The sequence below is a fragment of the Salmo salar genome, chromosome 20 (assembly GCF_965601325.2).
Source record: "Salmo salar chromosome 20, fSalSal1, whole genome shotgun sequence".
In the NCBI taxonomy this organism is placed as follows: Eukaryota; Metazoa; Chordata; class Actinopteri; order Salmoniformes; family Salmonidae; genus Salmo; species Salmo salar.
The window spans coordinates 16,024,998-16,043,275 of record NC_138310.1 but is presented as its reverse complement, the minus strand read 5'-3'; the positions used below and the strand labels follow the sequence as shown (position 1 = coordinate 16,043,275).

The window sequence follows — 18,278 nt, the reverse complement described above, 5'->3', positions numbered from 1 at the left end:
GGCGCAGGAGAACAAGTAGTCTCGTCTATTCATAAAGATTTTAATTGACTTCTTCTCTTACTCTTTACCTCTTCATGTGTCATGAGCAAGCGATGATGGCTACTGCGGTTTGAGGGTCACCACTCACACCTGAAGGGATTAGGCTCCAATTGACAAGACACTAGATGTGGAAGGGAGAGCGCAGCTGAGTCGTTGCTAATTGGCTAGAGAGAGAGCGAAAGAGCGGTGCCTGCATACACCACAACACACCACACCACTCAAACTCTGGATGAAAGAGCAGGTACAGACTGCACTGTCTTATAGTATGTCTCCTACTAAAGCTAGTTCATATGTCTGAGGGTTAGAGCAAGGTGTTGGCAACAAGGTGCTGGGTGGTGGGTTTCGATTCCCACATGGGCCACATCAACTGAATATTTGTTTAAGTGTCAATGCTAGCAGTTCTGCAAGTGGCTTTGGATAAAAGCGGTCTGATAAATTGCCATGCTATATTGTTATTATATGAATATCTATGGTCTCTCAGGTAGCGTAGGGACCTCAGTATTCCTTCTTAACTTACATCACAGAGCCATTGTAGTGGTCTGGGTGTAGCTGGTGCAGAGGAGTCAGGCGCAGGACAGCAGAGATGAGCAACACAAGTAACTTTACTCAAATATTCCAATAACATGTCGTAATACCGAGTCCACAATAACGGACCGAACATACATAAAACAATCACGCACAAAACCCTTGGGGAAAACAGAGGGTTAAATAATGAACATGTAATTGGGGAATTGAAACCAGGTGTATAAAACAAAGACAAAACAAATGGAAAATGAAAAGAGGTTCGGCGATGGCTAGAAGGCCGGTGACGTCGACCGCCGAACGCCGCCCGAACAAGGAGAAGGACCGACTTCGGCGGAAGTCGTGACAGCCATTTAGAAACAGATGAACAGTTAGCTTTGTGCTCTTTGTTGGGTAGGATAGAAGAGCTGTGAACAGAGCTCTCCAAAATGGAAAGAATTGAAAATAATTTCTAAAAAGATAACTAATCTCTCATAGTTGTGTGGGGAGATGGGATCCATTTTTTGGAGGCGATTACTCTGGAGTCTATGGAGTAGAACGTTGGGCTTTGCGAGACAAGTCATTCGTTTTGTCAGCACACACTATGTCAGTACCTCTGATAACGTTTCCACAACAGCTAACAGTCATGTTGCTGAAATGAGATCAGGGCATTTACAAACCCAATGTCAAACAGATTCTTTAACAGATACCATGTTCACGACCATTTGGAGTTTTCTGTGTTAGATTAGTGGAGGCTTTACTTTTGCTAGGAGCTCGTAACTGGAGCAGATCAATCCTTTCTTTCTTTGAATGCTCTCGCTCCATCTCTCTTTCTATCTCCGCTGGCTGCGCCACACACCCAACCACCCCTCTGTCTCTACTTTATTCTCACACCCCCCCTCACTCTTTCTCTGTCTCTTTCTCTCTACCTCTTCCTCTTTGACGTCCATGGCCCCTGCTCAAAAATATTAAGAGAAAGAAAGAGAGCGACAGCACGGAAGAGGGGAGGAGGAGAGAAAAAGGGCAGTTAGCACGAGCCTCACCATCCCCCAACATCTATCTTTAGCCCGGGAGGGAGGGAGGGAGGGGTTGTGAGGGGAACACACGTGACACGCTTAAAAGGACCTCATTATGGAGCCATTGACTCACACCCAGAGAAACATTAGCATGGCTGGAGGAGGTTTCTCTATGTGGGTCGTTTTCACACGCCTAGGCCTACCCTCATCTTCCCGACTGCACTTGCTAGCACCTATTTCTCCAGAGAGGACTGGCAAATTGGAGCCGTGAAAGTATTAAGATGTGAAATGTAGAGAAGAGAAGGTTAGGCTCCATTTCCGTTAGTTATGTCTCCGTCACGCTTTGACTTGTCTGTTCTTCTGTTCTCTTCAAGATATAATCCATCCAATTCTATTTCAGCTGTGCTGCGTCGTGGAAGGATTTGTGACCCAAAACGAGTCATGCTCACTGAGACCAAGAGAATTAAGTTAGGATGTGGGACATTACCTTTTCAGAGGGATAGCATGGAAAGACAGGTGAGAGTGTCAAACGGAAACGGAACAGATTTGAACCTATGCCAGCACAGGTATGACTGTGTGCTGGAGGTGGCGGCACTAACCGCTAGACCACCGGATTGTGGGATATTGTTTATTTGAGAAGGTCCGGTCATACAAAATGTCCTAGGTGGGAAAGGTTGGATTTTGTCAAACCCCCAAATTGAATCAAATGTATTTTACTGTACAGTCGTGGCCAAAAGTTTTGAGAATGACACAAATATTCATTTTCACAGTCTGCTACCTCAGTTTGTATGATGGCAATTCGCATATACTCCAGAATGTTATGAAGAGTGATCAGATGAAATGCAATTAATTGCAAAGTCCCTCTTTGTCATGCAAATGAACTGAATCCCCCAAAAAACATGTCCACTGCATTTCAGCCCTGCCACAAAAGGACCAGCTGACATCATGTCAGTGATTCTCTCATTAACACAGGTGTGAGTGTTGACGAGGACAAGGCTGGAGATCACTCTGTCATGCTGATTGAGTTCGAAATAACAGACTGGAAGCTTCAAAAGGAAGGTGGTTCTTGGAATCATTGTTCTTCCTCTGTCTACAATGGTTACCTGCAAGGAAACACGTACTGTCATCATTGCTTTGCACAAAAAGGGCTTCACAGGCAAGGATATTGCTGCCAGTAAGATTGCACCTAAATCAACCATTTATTGGATCATCAAGAACTTCAAGGAGAGCGGTTCAATTGTTGTGAAGAAGGCTTCAGGGCGCCCAAGAAAGTCCAGTAAGCGCCAGGACCGTCTCCTAAATTTGATTCAGCTGCGGGATCGGGGCCCCACCAATACAGAGCTTGCTCAGGAATGGCAGCAGGCAGGTGTGAGTGCATCTGCACGCACAGTGAGGCGAAGACTTTTGGAAGCCACTTCTCTCCAGTAAAAACATCAGGAACAGACTGATATTCTGCAAAAGGTACAGGGATTGGACTGTTGAGGACTGGGGTAAAGTCATTTTCTCAGATGAATCCCCTTTCTGATTATTTGGGGCATCCGGAAAAAAGCTTGTCCGGAGAAGACAAGGTAAGCGCTACCATCAGTCCTGTGTCATGCCAACAGTAAAGCATCCTGAGACCATTCATGTGTGGGATTGCTTCTCAGCCAAGGGAGTGGGCTCACTCACAATTTTGCCAAAGAACACAGCCATGAATAAAGAATGGTAGCAACACATCTTCCAAGAGCAACTTCTCCCAACCATCCAGGAACAGTTTGGTGACGAACAATGCCTTTTTCAGCATGATGGAGCACCTTGCCATAAGGCAAAAGTGATAACTAAGTGGCTCGGGGAACAAAACATAAATATTTTGGGTCCATGGCCAGGAAACTCCCCAGACCTTAATCCCATTGAGAACTTGTGGTCAATCCTCAAGACGCGGGTGGATAAACAAAACCCCACAAATTCTGACAAACTCCAAGCATTGATTATGCAAGAATGGGCTGCCATCAGTCAGGATGTGGCCCAGAAGTTAATTGACAGCATGCCAGGGCGGATTGCAGAGGTCTTGAAAAAGAAGGGTCAACACTGCAAATATTGACTCTTTGCATCAACTTTATATAATTGTCAATAAAAGCCTTTGACATTGATGAAATGCTTGTAATATATACTTCAGTGTTCCATAGTAACATCTGCCAAAAATATCTAAAGACACTGAGGAAGTAGACTTTGTGAAAATGAATATTTGTGTCATTCTCAAAACTTTTTGCCACGACTGTATATGGCTTTTTACAACACCAGTTGTCACAAAGTGCAATACAGATATCCAGCCTAAAACCTTACCTAGCAACCCATGCAGTCCCAAACTGTTCAACTTGTTCACACCCCTCTTGTTGGCAGAGAGACAATGTTGCCGTTTTAAAGCTAATTTCCTGCAATTCTAAACTCCTGCCATAGGGTGGAGAGAAAATCTAGAAGTTTTAAAGCTTATTTCCTGCAAAACACATTTTGCCATGTCTTATGTGTGTTCATATGAAACCAGAATGACTCAACAAAATAAATTGGGCCCCCCTGGGGTTGAGGCCCCAGTGTCCATACTCTGGTATGATAACTACAAGGTTTAGATAGCTGGTTAGCCTAACTTACCTATCTAGATAACATGGGCTAGTAGTTGATCAACTGGACATTTCAGGTTATAAATAGCTCTCTAAGGTCTGTCAGTGAATGACATAAAAAGAGGAAAACTGCACATGCACTACAGAATTTCAAAATTGCAACTTGTGTATTCTATTGTAACAACTCTCAATAAATTGAAAGCCCCTATACAAAAAACAACAACTTTATTTTTGTATTTATTTTTTTAAGTCAGGACCCACGGTCTGTATTGAACCTGTTCTGGGTCCGGCAGAGTCCCGTCTGTTTACTATGTTCTACTGGGAAATGACACCTGTAACCCCCTGGTTTTGGTCAGTGCACGTGGTGACAGAGACATCCTGATTCCGTGGATCACCTGTCCCTGGTATGATTCCCTTTCCCTGGCTTCCCTGCTGATTTCCCTGGAAGTCTCAGAGATGACAATACTGACAGTGAGCCATCTCTCTCTCTCTTCACACCGTTAGCCATCTGCTTATAGCCACACCTCAGCCGCCGCTTTAACAGGCACTGCACTTCCACCATGACAGATGAAAGGTGATGGGAATTTCACTCACCTCTTCCTAACCCCGTGGTCTCAAATAGAATGATCTACCTGGCCAGTGTGTATGTTTTTGTTCCAGCCTGGCATTAGCATACCACATTCAACTAATCAAGGAAGGTGTCTATTGAAGATCATGATTGGTTGATTAGTTGAATTGGTTGTGTTAGTGCTGGGTTAGAGCATACCTGCATATCCAGGCCCTCCAGGAATTGAGTTTGAGTCCACTGTCCTAACCACTCCAATCATCTCAAAACTCATTAATAGTCCTGTGGGTCCCAGGTGAGGTTAGGGCTTCATAGCATCTGATTAGAATCCAATTTCAGTAGGGGCCATTTCTCATCCTTTACATATTACTGTGAATAAAAATGGTGTGACTTTGAGGAACAGATAACCCCCCCCACACACACACACACACACACACACACACACACACACACATACCTTAGTGCTTATGATGGAGTAAGTGAAGGATACATGAAGAGAAAAGCACACAGCATGACAAATGTCTCTCCTCTCTCCATCCTCTTGTATATTCTCATCCTCCTATTCAGAAGAGTACTCTCAAAGTAATCACCTCGTCTCACTTTCCACTTCCTCTCTCATTCCCTTTCTCTCTGTGAGACTAGTGCATTATTGCAAACAACAGAGAACTGTGGCCATCATCAGAGACCGGAGAGTTGTGCTTCCATCTGCAGTCTCACTCTATTATCTGGCTGGTTATGTGGAGAGACGGGAGTCAGACGGGAATCTGGTGTGAACAGAGACAGCACTGTTCTTCAAGGCTTCCTGTAGTAGTCTGGCCTTGGACACATAGGAACAAGGGTATGTGAGGATGAGTTGTTTAAAGGGGGACAATGGGAGATGACAAGTGCATAAATAAGGGATGATGAGTGGACTAGAGGACAGGGGGATGGATGACAATGGCTAGATGATCTAGCGGCTATTCCTATGGTCATACGAATCAAATCAAATACATTTTTATTGGTTGCGTACAAATATGTTGCTGATGTTAACACAGCAGCGAAATGCTTATATTTCTAGATCCACATACAAAACCTAACAATACAAAACAATACACACAAATCCCCAAAATGTATATAATTGTGTGTATAGACAGTTGGGACAGCATATTAATAGAAACGGTGAGTACAGCAGTAGTTATATAGGATGAGCCTTGACTAGAATACAGTATATACATATGAAATGGATAAAACAGTATGTAAACAATATTAAGTGACCAGAGTACCGGGTGGTAGCTGGCTAGTAACAGTGACTAAGGTTCAGGGCAGGGTAATGGGCGGAGGCTGGCTAGTGGTGAGTGTTTAATCTGATGTTGTGGAGATAGAAGCTGTTTCTCAGTCTCTCTGGTCCCAGCTTTGATGCACCTGTACAGTCTCCACCTTCTAGATGGTGGCGGGGTGAACAGGCCGTGACTCGGGTGGCTGAGATCCTTGATGATATTGTTGGCCTTCCTGTGCCACTGGGTGCTGTAGATGTCCTGGAGGGCAGGCAGTGTGCCACCGGTGATGCGTTGGGCTGATCGCATCACCCTCTGGAGAGCCCTGCAGTTGCAGACGGTGCACTTGCCATACCAGGCGGCGATACAACCCGACAGGATGCTCTCAATGGTGCATCTATAGAAGGGTCTTATGGGACAAGCCAAATTTATTCAGCCTCCTTCACCACACTGTCTATGTGAATGGACTGTTTCTGGTTGTCAATGATGTGCACGCCAAGGAACTCCCTGTATGTTGTCTCGTCATTGTTGGTAATCAGGCCTACCATTGTTGTGTCATCAGCAAACTCGATGATTGAGCTGGAGACGTGAGTGGCCACGCAGTCATGTGTGAACAGGGAGGGGGCTGAGAATGCACCCTTGTGGGGTCCCCATGTTGAGGATCAGTGTGGCAGAGGTGTTGTTTCCTACCCTCACCACCTGGGGTCGGCCCGTCAGGAAGTCCAGGACCCAGCTGCACAGGGTGGGGTTCAGACCCAGGGCCTCGAGTGATGAGCACTATGGTGTTGAAGGCTGAGGGATCTCTCTTACCTAGCATGTTTTGTAACACAATGTTGAAAACAATAATCCATACTTTATCAGTAAGAAAGACCAAGGAGCACATACTGTAAGAAGACAAGAGGAAGAAGGGAAGAAGGACAACAGCTAAGGAGATGGGAGGATACATGTTGACCCAGAGCAGTTGTTTTTAGAGGAAGCTGGTCAGGGATATTTGCAGTGTCAGGAGGAGAGAAGCATGTACCGTACCTAATCTGGAATGTGAATGTACTGGCCACAGCCACTAAAAACAGCACTTCACCCAAAGCCCTGTCTCTAACCATTTATTCTGTTTACCCTCAGCTTGAGCTGAGCTGTCCCTTTGATATTCATTCACAATAGCACACGAGGCAGCAGCCTCATGTAATATGCAGTGGGAGGGAGTATTCACCGAAAAATAAGCACTGTTTTAGTTTAAGCTACAGGAGAGACGTGGGGAGAATGTTTTAGTCATTAGATCTAATAGGAGCCAATTTCTTCCTTGACTTATCTCCATTGGTCCCAGGCCTCCCACAGTGAAAAACCTGAAATTCACCACTTTCATTAATCTGCATGCTCTGACCTCGGTCTATATTTAGCCGCACATTGAAGTGTTTAACCATTTTATTTTCAGGACAACCAGGGCTATTAGTAGACATACTTTGACATAAACAGTTGCACTCGTGAGTTCTATTGACAAATGTTAATAAATAAATAATGTACGAATAAGTATGCTACAGAAAAGTAGAGCAATTGTTTGCTTGGTGTGAAATGAATATCCAACTAGTCAGTGACAAATGTGCGGTGTGTTGAGTTTGCGACAGCAACTATGTGAGCTTATTACAATATTATAAACACGTCCTGGGATTTCCTATGATCTTCTGTGTAGAATAACCTCTTACTTTCTAATAACTATTGTGTGGCTTTTGAGCCTCATAGAACGTGCGTATTCGTGAGAGTCTCAGCTTTTCATAGATGGTCCATAATAGGTTGTAGCTCAAACCGATCTGACTTTACAGATGTTTTTTGTTGTTGTTGTGAGAATAACTGTTTTCGGGATCCTCCCTGGTCTCACAAACACCGCTGTAGCTCAGCCCCTGTTAATCACACAGACTAGTGGTTGCAGAAGAAATGTATGAATCCAATCCAAGAACCAAACAGTCTGTAGCTCAAACACACAACGCTTAGGTCAGTTGTTCAAAACGTGTTGGCATTGCGGTGGGATGCTTGGGTCTGCATGCAAGTGAAACGCAATGTAAAGAATTACTAATATCCATGACAATGTTAATCGATATTACTAATCTTGAAGTAACGTTCCTTCACCAAGTCTACTACAGTGTGGTACAAGAAATCTTACACTCTTACGTTTTCAGTAGCAAAATGATGACAGGTATTGTGTAACACACTGCCATTGAGATTAGTAAGGGAGAGATAGAAATTTACAGAATAGTTACCTGGAGGAAAATGGGGGAGGGTCATGCTTTTTACATTTCAGTCAGGGGGAGAGTTTAGTATTTTTTTTCTTTGTCCAGGGGATGGTCATGCAATTGGTTATCAATTAAATGTCATATTGCTCAGGGCTTGAGAATTAGTTGCTTATTATAGTATCTCATTTGTTCCCGATGATGACCCTCATCCCTGATTCTCTGCTGGGAACGCAAGTATGTGTGGTCTCAATAAAATGATCCATAGCCTATACTTTAGGCTGTAGGCCTAGCCTATTCGAAGAGCATGCTCAGAGAAAAACAGGGAAAGTTATATTTCCAATCGTTTTTGCGCTACTGGGATGGTGTATGTATAAAAAACTAAGCTACACTGCAATGGACATGACCTGCCCTGCTCTTGCTGATGTAAAACCTTTTGTGCTGCCTAGCAAATGACTGTGCCGTGTACGGTGGCACTTCAGAAGGCGAGTCAATTTGTAAAAAAAAAAGTCATATCTGTGCATGTGGAACTAAGCCTACTGATGTCCTGTTCAGTTTGAGATGGAGAGCATGAAGATGAAATAATATTTTTGAATGTGGACTGTATTACTGTTCTGTATTGTATTATACTGTGTTATATGGACTGGAATTACACATCTCGTTCAAACCATGAAGCTGGGAGACAACATGCAATGCTGGTGCAGGACATGTGGCCTACAAAGTTTAAATTATAAGCTAGCGAATAAGATTTTAATTTTGACATATAATAGGGCCTATTTTACAATTGTATAATTAGTAGGCTGACGCATATACACTGAGTATACAAAACATTAAGGACACCTGCTCTTTCCATGACATAGACTGACCAGGTGCATCCAGGTGAAAGCTATGATCCCTTATTGATGTCACTTGTTAAATCCACTTCAATCAGTGTAGATCAAGAGGAGGAAACAGGTTTTTAAGTCTTGTGTCAATTGAGACATGGATTGTGTGTATGCGCCATTCAGAGGGTGAATGTGCCAGACAAAAGATTGAAGTGCCTTTGAACGGGGTATGGTAGTAGGTGCCAGGTGCACCAGTTTGTGTCAAGAACTGAAACGCTGCTGGGTTTTTCACGCTCAACACGTCACTGCAGTCACTGTGGGTACGATGTCGTCGATGCAATTATTGATGAAGCCGATCACTGAGGTGGTATACTCCTCAATTCCACTGGATGAATCCTGGAACTTATTCCTGTCTGTGCTAGCAAAACAGTCCCGTAGCGTAGCATCCGTGTCATCTAACCACTTCCGTATTGAGCGAGTCACTGGTACATCCTGCTTTAGTTTTTGCTTGTAAACAGGAATCAGGAGGATGTTCAGATTTGCCATTGATGGAGGGGGAGAGCTCGGGGGTAGATCATTGAAATCTATCTCTGTGTTCCTTTCATTCCGATACGTGGCTATTCAAACTAAAATTATGTTTTACTCTTATTTCAGTATCCTCTTTTGTCTGAGAAACCTTGTGGTATGACATATCCCAGAGGACCCTGCTGAGAGAGAAATGTATGTGTTTGTTTCTTGACTGTGGACAGGTTATCAAATAAAGGAATGGTGCGCTGTCTAAAGCCTTGGGTGGTATTCATTAGGCACAAAATGAAAGCCAACAATCTGAAATGGGGAGGTACTATGGGAGCTTGTCCAATAAGAAACACTCATTATGTTTAGTTAATTGTGCCCTAATAAATAGGAGACTGGTACTGCAAATGAGCAGTAAACCAACAGTGTGACTCAATGCTCTGGCTGTCGGCTTTTCCAACTGCCTCCAGGCTTTGAATGAGCGTCATAAAGCCCGAAATCAAGGTTTATTTTGGGAATGGGCAGTTTGGATGCTGTTAATTTATGGATGGTTGGGAATGGTTTGTGGATAGTATACTGCTTGGTTTGGTGATGGTGAGTTGGTTGGGGATGGTTTGTATGTTAGGATGCTGTTAATTACGCTATGAATGTCCAGTTGAGATGCTGTTTTGACGAATGGGCGTCCCTTTGCCTCCCCAGCCCCTTTTATATGAGCCCAGGCATAGGATGACAAAGGGAAGCCCATAAGTCACATGACAGGATGGACAAAGGCTGCATGTCTCTACCTGCTTCCTGTTGACTTCACAGTTGCCATTGGTGGGTGCCATGTCAGCCACTGGGCTAGAGTCATGGCCTTTTCTGTTTGACAAGATAAAAACCAGAGCAGTGACTGCTATACACTGAGTGTACAAAACATTCAGTGTTGTTTGCTCTATAACCGTGATATATACAGTCGTGGCCAAAAGTTTTGAGAATGACTCAAATATTAATTTTCACAAAGTCTGCTGCCTCAGTTTGTTTGATGGCAATTTGCATATACTCCAGAATGTTATGAAGAGTGATCAGATGGATTGCAATTAATTGCAAAGTCCCTCTTTGCCATGCAAATGAACTGAATCCCCCAAAAAACATTTCCACTGCATTTCAGCCCTGCCACAAAAGGACCAGCTGACATCATGTCAGTGATTCTCTCGTTAACACAGGTGTGAGTGTTGACGAGGACAAGGCTGGAGATCACTCTGTCATGCTGATTGAGTTCGAATAACAGACTGGAAGCTTCAAAAGGAGGGTGGTGCTTGGAATCATTGTTCTTCCTCTGTCAACTATGGTTACCTGCAAGGAAACACGTGCCGTCATCATTGCTTTGCACAAAAAGGGCTTCACAGGCAAGGATATTGCTGCCAGTAAGATGGCACCTAAATCAACCATTTATTGGATCATCAAGAACTTCAAGGAGAGCGGTTCAATTGTTGTGAAGAAGGCTTCATGGCGCCCAAGAAAGTCCAGCAAGTGCCAGGACCGTCTCCTAAAGTTGATTCAGCTGCGGGATCGGGGCACCAGCAGTACAGAGCTTGCTCAGGAATGGCAGCAGGCCGGTGTGAGTGCATCTGCACGCACAGTGAGGCGAAGACTTTTGGAGGATGGCCTGGTGTCAAGAAGGGCAGCAAAGAAGCCACTTCTCTCCAGGAAAAACATCAGGGACAGACTGATATTCTGCAAAAGGTACAGGGATTGGACTGCTGAGGACTGGGGTAAAGTCATTTTCTCGGATGAATCCCCTTTCCAATTGTTTGGGGCACCCGGAAAAAATCTTGTCCTGAGAAGACAATGTGAGCGCTACCATCAGTCATGTGTCATGCCAACAGTAAAGCATCCTGAGACCATTCATGTGTGGGGTTGCTTCTCAGCCAAGGGAGTGGGCTCACCCACAATTTTGCCTAAGAACACAGCCATGAATAAAGAATGGTACCAACACATCCTCTGAGAGCAACTTCTCCCAACCATCCAGGGACAGTTTGGTGACGAACAATGCCTTTTCCAGCTTGATGGAGCACCTTACCATAAGGCAAAAGTGATAACTAAGTGGCTCGGGGAACAAAACATCGATATTTTGGGTCCATGGCAAGGAAACTCCCCAGACCTTAATCCCATTGAGAACTTGTGGTCAATCCTCAAGAGGCAGGTGGACAAACAAAAACACACAAATTCTGACAAACTCCAAGCATTGATTATGCAAGAATGGGATGCCATCAGTCAGGATGTGACCCAGAAGTTCATTGACAGCATGCCAGGGCGGATTGCAGAGGTCTTGAAAAGAAGGGTCAACACTGCAAATATTGACTCTTTGCATCAACTTTATGTAATTGTCAATAAAAGCCTTTGACACTTATGAAATGCTTGTAATTATACTTCAGTATCCATAGTAACATCTGACAAAAATATCTAAAGACACTGAAGCAGCAAACTTTGTGAAAATTTATATTTGAGTCATTCTCAAAACTTTTTGCCACGACTGTAGGCCTAAAGGCCGAGACGATAAGAAGACACATTGGCAGAAAACGTTTATCCATACCTTTGTCCAGTGAACTCCACAAAGCATATTGCATGTCCAGTAACAGACAGTTAGTTACATAACCTACAGCATGGTCAAGTAAGTTACTGTTTCCAACATTTTCGGACCACTAAACAACTATTGATTTAGAACCACAGAGAGTTACCACAAGTTGCAAAGAAAACAGGTGCTGCCTCCACTATTCCAGCACCACTTCCAACATCATCAAATCATCTCTGCTTAGTCTGATACAGTGACAACTAAAAGATACCAAAAACAATTTAGTCCAATCAACGTAGGCTAAATATGATGTGGCTGTCCATGGTTCTGATTTCTGTGTGAGTGTGTGTGCACATTCGTGCAAGTAGAAAAACATGTTGACTCACCCTACTTGTAGAGAAACGCCAATGACATCCTCTTCTCTTTCATGTTGTTGAAACAGTCTATCACTCTGTCATACGGTACACACTTTTATTTTTTGTTGTCCTAGGCTACCTGGCTAAAATGCTTCCCCGCTAGCCTAAATTCCATTCATGGGCAACGTTAAGCTAGTTAACATTAGCCTACTACATCTAGCTATATATTGAACTTCCATCCTCTCAGTGCAGGGGCACAACAATGTATGAATTAATGGTTGAATCATAACCGCCGTTATGCTGTAATCATTGGCCAGTATGAAGAATTTAGTAAAACCACAAGTCGAAATCCTTATCTCCACCCATGTATAATTTAGGAAAGGGATAATTTTAGCTAGCTAAACATTTCAAGTTTTTCTGTCAATGATGTATGCTCTCAATGGGATTTGCTAGGAGTGACGCCAAATCCATCGCTGGCTTCCCTTGACACTTTTTTTTGGTGCACTAGTTTGCTCAGTTTAGCTCAACGCTGATTATTTATTATTTATTGTTTTGTGAAGGGGGCCAGATGCTCGCTGGCTTCCTTGCCTTCAATGCTATGGACCAGACAGCATCAGATAGATAGATGGCCTACACGTATAGAGACAGAGGGGTGCTGTTTCGCTTGCTCGGATGCTTTCTCCTGTGAGATACATTCAGCCTCTTACCAATTGAAGGAAAATTAGAGAGACGAAAGTTAAATGATTGTATGTTTTTTTAAATGTATCGATACATTTTTTGGGGAAGCCTGGCGTCCTGTGGCATCCATGACTACACACCACTGCTGCTATTGCTGCCTTGGTCAACTGTAGGAGCAACAACGGCTCAGCAGGGAAGTGGTAGGCCACACAAGCACACAGAACGGGACCACAGAGTGCTGAAGCGCTTAGTGTGTAAAAATCATCTGTCCTCAGTTACAACACTCACTACCAAGTTACAAACTACCTCTGAAAGCAATGTCTGCACAAAAACGGTTGGTCAGGAGCTTCATGAAATGGGTTTCCATGGCCGAGCAGCCGCACACAAGCCTAAGATCACCATGTGCAATCCCAAGCGTTGGCTGGAGTGGAGTAAAGCTCGCCACCATTGGACTCTGGAGCAGTGGAAACGCGTTCTCTGGAGTGATGAATCACGCTTCACCATCTGGGTTTGCCCGAATGCATAGTGCCAACGGTAAAGTTTGGTGGAGGAGGAATAATGTTCTGGGGCTGTTTTTCATGGTTCGGGCTAGGCCCCTTAGTTCCAGATAAGGGAAATCTTAATGCTACAGCATACAATGACATTCTAGACGATTCTGTGCTTCCAACTTTGTGGCAACAGTTTGGGGAAGGCCCTTTCAGCATGACACAAGATTGGTATGGAAGAACTTGACTGGCCTGCAGAGAGCCCTGACCTAGACCCCATCGAACACCATTGGGATGAACTTGAACGCCAACTGCGAGCCAGGCCCAATTGCCCTACATCAGTGCCCAACCTCACTAATGCTCTTGTGGCTGAATGGAAGTCCCCGCAGCAATGTTCCAAAATCTAGTGGAAAGCCTTCCCAGAAGAGTGGAGGCGGTTATGGCAGCAAAGGGGGGACCAACTCCATATTAATGCCCATGATTTTGGAATTAGATTTTCGACGAGCAGTTGTCTACATACATAGGTCATGTAGTGCAGCAGTAAGGCCAAACATGTTTTTCTTTTGATACTGCAATGGGTCTTAAAACTCAACATCGAATAGTTAAATGATCCTCGGTGTAACCTTCTTAAAACAATTCCAAATATCTTAGTATAAGATATTTCTCTCGTCAATTATTTGATTTCTTTCTAGAGAAATAGCCTGTTTGGCTCACAGGAAAAACACTACTAATTGGAATTCAAGTAATTGAACCGATGTCGGACAATTAGTTATTTAATAACCAAACTCCCCCAGCACTACACAAGAATGAAGCTATCTATACACATGAATGAAGCTATACACAGGGAGTACCCGTACCAGATCAATGTACAGGGGTACGAGGTATTTGAGGTAGATATGTACATAAAGGTATGAGTAAAGGCTGGTTTACAGTCTGTCTAGCAACATGTCTGTAGACAATTGTCGCTGCGACATCATGAACATTCTATTGTTGTCCAACATCAAACTTGTTGTTGTCGTTTTGAAAAATATAAACACAAAACGACAGCCTCTGCATGAAAGCAGTCCGGTGCTCCAAATAGCATACCTTCTCTATTTTTACACCAATAAACTTATCCGTTTAAAATGTATTCAGTAAATGTCAACCTAGCAAGCCAGGCAACTAAAGGCAGTTTTCTAAAAGTAATGTTTTGGTTCGTTGTTAGCTAGTTAATTAACTAGCTAGCTGGCTAGCCAGTTCAAATAATGACCAAAATATAGCTGACAACGTCTTAACTTTAGCTACTTTTAATTCATTATTAAAGGAAAATAAACCAACAACAACATAATTATTTATAAGGTAATGGCGAACTTACAGAAAATAGCTTACTGCCACAGTGTGCCGAAATTAAAGTAGGCAATTCTAACTGAGAATTTTAGAACTCCTGCATCATATGCGTCACAGGAGGATTGGAAGTGGTTGCTATGGCAGTCTGGTAACCATGACAACAGACGTTGCGACAGTTGCAGAGACTTTAACTTTTTGGATATATGTGCGACAAGGAAACTGACAGTCGTAGCAACGGTCTACAGACATTCAACTGTGGTATAAACTAAATGATGTTTTGAGCAGCGACACTCTAATTGTCAAAGTCATGTTGATAGTCCAAGCAGTTGTGGAAAAAGTACCCAATTGTCATACTTGAGTAAGAGTAAAGATACCTTAATAGTAAATTACTCAAGTAGAGGTGAAAGTAACACAGAAAAATACTACTTGAGTACAAGTCTAAAAGTATTGGGTTTTAAATATACTTAACTATCAAAGTAAATGTAATTGTTAAAAGTAAAAGTCATTTCAAATTCATTATATTAAGCAAACCAGACGGCACAATTTTCTTGTTTTTTAAAATTACGGATAGCCAGGGTCACACTCCAGCACTCAGACATAATTTACAAATGAAGCATTTGTGTTTAATGAGTCCGCCAGATCAGATGCAGTAGGGATGACCAGGGATTTTCTCTTGATAAGTGTCACACCCTGATCTGTTTCACCTGTCTTTGTGATTGTCTCCACCCCCCTCCAGGTGTTGCCCATCTTCCCCATTATCCCCTGTGTATTTATATCTGTGATCTCTGTTTGTCTGTTGCCAGTTCGTTTGGTTTGTAAAACCTACCATTTTGTTTCTCTGCTCCTGCCTGTTTTCCTGCTCCTGTTTTCTAGTCCTTCCCGGTTATGACCGTTCTTCCTGCCCTGACCCTGAGGCTGCCTGCCGTTCTGGACCCTTTACACCCTTTCTGGATTATTGACCCCTGCATGTCTTGACCTGTTGTATGCCTGCCCCTGTGGTTGTAATAAACTATTGTTACTTCTACACTGTCTGCATCTGGGTCTTACCTAAACGTGATAATAAGTGTGTGAATTTTGTGGTGGCTAATTTCTGCATTACCAAATGAGGAGAGTTAAACACACCAGTCCGAGTTCACTACATCTTTAATAATTAAGATAATTTTGCAAAAGCACTTGACTTTCAATAATGCACTCTCTTGAATGAACCATTGAATAAAGTGACAACACCTTCAATACAAAGAGCTTTTATACCCACGGTCCACCCCTCTCTACGTACATGACAAAGCACAGATACATAGAATGGGTCACAAGGTTAAGTTTTGTATGACAGATATCCATAAAACACAGCAGGCAGTAACTGCTATCTCAACAGGGTTCATTGTATAGCCCAGTATCTGGTCCCCCTAGAACCGTCCCTCCCTGGTACGGTATTGAACAAAAACCCCATTTCATCCAATGGCATATATCAATTGTCAACTCCCATCTCAAGCAAACCCCCTCTTGACCCCACTCCTGAACAGGCTCACTGGGGGGAGTGAGCCTCTAGGCCATATATTATCACAGGATAAGTGCGAGATCTAAGAGAGGACATACAAGGGTCCAGTTACTGCCATAAACCTCCCCACAATAAAGAAAAGGAGGGTGTGACTTGCTCACAGACATTATGGAGACAAGTCATCGGTTCCCCATTAATCACGCCATCCCGTCACATGGTTTAAGAATAGGTAAAGAGACATTCACATATAAAAGACAAGTCTGACCTCTCCCCTCTCTGGGCCCCAAGTGTCTGAGCCCCAGCTAAGGGAAACGTGCAACTGAAACATACCAGAGTCTAATGGACACTTTCTAATGACAAGTATCTCACATAAGCATATTATACTAATAAAACATCTTAATCATCTATGTTACCCAACTAATTCTGATTCATCCACGACAATTTGACAATTTTTTTGTTTTGCTAAGCATTCAAAATGTTACGAGTACTTTTGGGTGTCAGGGAAAATGTGTATATATAAATATAAATAGTAAAGTACAGATACCTGAAAAAAAAACTTAAGCAGTACTTTAAATGATCTTTACTTAAGTACTTTACACCGCTGAGACCAAGTATAACCTGGCCTTGAGAATTAATAATAAGAGTAAGAATAAAGAACAAAGTAGCAGCAGCATATGAGTGTGAAAGTGTGTGTGTGTGTGTTGTGTCAGTATTCTTGTGTGTGTTATGTGTGTGGGTTTTGTGTGAGAGTGTCAGGTAAGTGTGTGTGAGTGTGTGTATATAGTGTTTATATATAGTCTTGTGAGTGTACATAGAGTAGTGCAAGATAAGGTCAATGCAGATAGTCGGTGTAACCATTAATAGAAATTTAAAAAGTGCAAACCAGGTATGGTTAAGAGGTCATTGTTGAATGGTCACAAACACGGCAAAAAAGGGTTGTATCTTTATATGTGAAAAATGTTGACACATTCATGTATATACTGATAAAACAGTGTCATATCGCATAAAGTGATTGTAGTGTATGGTGCAGAACATGGTAGATTATACAGGACATTGTAAGGAGCCATTAGGTTCAAGGTGGAGACATGAAGGAGTTTGGATGACTGAGTACTAAACAGACTGAGAGTAAGTTTATCATTATTAGAAAAGACTGCAAATGTATCAGTTTGATAAACAGGATAGGCCTACCGAGGAACCAATGAACTGTTATGGACATATATTTTATGAAAATTTGGGGGATAGCAATCATATCATATAGCAGTATTTCCATAAGGTTTACTGTGCAAAATGGGAAATGTAAATTCTTCATGAGCATAGAATACTTAAATAGTTATAAATGAAAACAGGGATTTGTTGATAAAACTAGCCGACAGGTACAATCAATCATAGCAGGAATTTGATTAAAAATAACTGATGAAAAATACAGTTTTCAGAAGCAGGTTCATTTCTGGCTTCTCTCCATTTCAAATGATTGAGAAGTCTATTTTAAGAGTGGCGGCAACGAGGTGTGTGCATTTTATATTTATGCAAATAAATGTGGTTCTCAGGCTCCATAATTCATTGTAAATTCAAGTAGGAGAATGTGACGTGACAAGGGCCTCACATAGACAAGCTCACAATCCTTCTTCAGAAATAATGCCGTTGTGGAGGATACACTAACAAACAGACAGATACTAGGGCTGGGAATTACCAGAGATGTCACAATTTGATATTATCACAGTACTGAGGTGCCAATACGATATATATTGCAATTCTTTAAGTATCACGATTCTATATGAATTGCAATTCGATACTGCAATTTTATTGCGATGATGTTCCAAACATGTTACTTACTATATGTCTGCTGCAGAGGGATAAGAGAGA

At 42.7% G+C, this 18,278-nt stretch overlaps 1 protein-coding gene across 2 annotated transcripts in view; it reads right to left on the bottom strand.

The window, feature by feature from the left end:
* The window catches only part of trpm3 (transient receptor potential cation channel, subfamily M, member 3), a 254,242-nt gene that overhangs the window by 99,201 nt on the left and 136,763 nt on the right, over nucleotides 1-18,278 (bottom strand). The window lies entirely within an intron of this gene.